Raw genomic sequence first — 1,134 nt, 5'->3', positions numbered from 1 at the left:
TTTTTTTTTTTTTTGTCTTTTTGAGACAGGTCTCCCTGTAGCCCCAGCTGGTCTAGAACTCACCATGTGGACCAGGCTGGCCTTGAACTCACAGAGATCACCTGCCTCTGCCTCCCGAGTGCTGGGATTAAATGTGTGCGCCATCACACCCGGCTCGGCTTTAAATTGTTTAATGTTGTTTCATTCATGCTCTACTAAACTTAGTTATTTCTGTGTTGTTTACTCATGTGCGGATGATACTTATTTCGCATCGCTAAAGCAGAACTTGGGTGCCCTGTTAAAACGTGGGTGTAGCATGTGAGCTTGGGAGGCAGGGTCCCTGCTCTGTCTTTTGCAGAGCAATGGGAAAATTCCATAAGCTCTGTAGTTGAGTTTCCTCATCAGTGCAAACCTGGCTCACAGTCTACCTACCTCATAGGAGCATTTGAAAGTGGAAGCAGTGATTACAGAGAAAATGCTTAGTTCTAATCACCAGTCCCATTATATAGATGAAGAAGTTGAGTCATAGGGAAGGTAGTGCCCAAGGCCACATGGTAGTAGATGTTTAATGGCTCATCGGTACAGTTAATTGGAAGAGAATGAGTGAGAAAAACACATGGCTGCTTTTCCTGGAAGCATAGAGATTAAGTGTGACAACACACACCAGAAGTGTGGCCATGGACACACAGCAAGAGAGACTCCAGGAGGAGTGGGCTTCATGGTCAGTGTCAGCTGCACCTCCTCTAACTGTGTGGCCTTGAGCAAGGTGCTTAACCACCCTGGGCCTACATTTCCCTTTAAGCAGTATACCACATGCTAGAAATACATCAGTAAACAAGACAGACGTGGTCCCTGCCCTCATGAAGCATGCACATGGATGAGATGAGGCTGGCAGGAAGCTAACAAACACGTAACATGAAATAAGGACAGGCTGCCAGAGGGTTTTAAAAGGTGCTGGCCTAAAAAGAACTGTAGAAGACTCTTCAGGATGCGGGTGCAGCGAGTGCTGAGGCCCAGGAGCTGGATGACTGCCTTTGGTAAAGGACCTGCAATGCGGCAAGAACCCAGGGACAAGGGAGAATGGTGTGAGGCTGATCAGAAGGTAAGCAGGGTCTCCAAGGCCTGGGGAAAATTAGATTTTACTTGGAAGTATAT

Source organism: Nannospalax galili, unplaced genomic scaffold (assembly GCF_000622305.1).
Source record: "Nannospalax galili isolate Female #2095 unplaced genomic scaffold, S.galili_v1.0 scaffold180, whole genome shotgun sequence".
NCBI classification, from domain to species: Eukaryota; Metazoa; Chordata; class Mammalia; order Rodentia; family Spalacidae; genus Nannospalax; species Nannospalax galili.
This window is presented reverse-complemented; position numbering follows the sequence as displayed.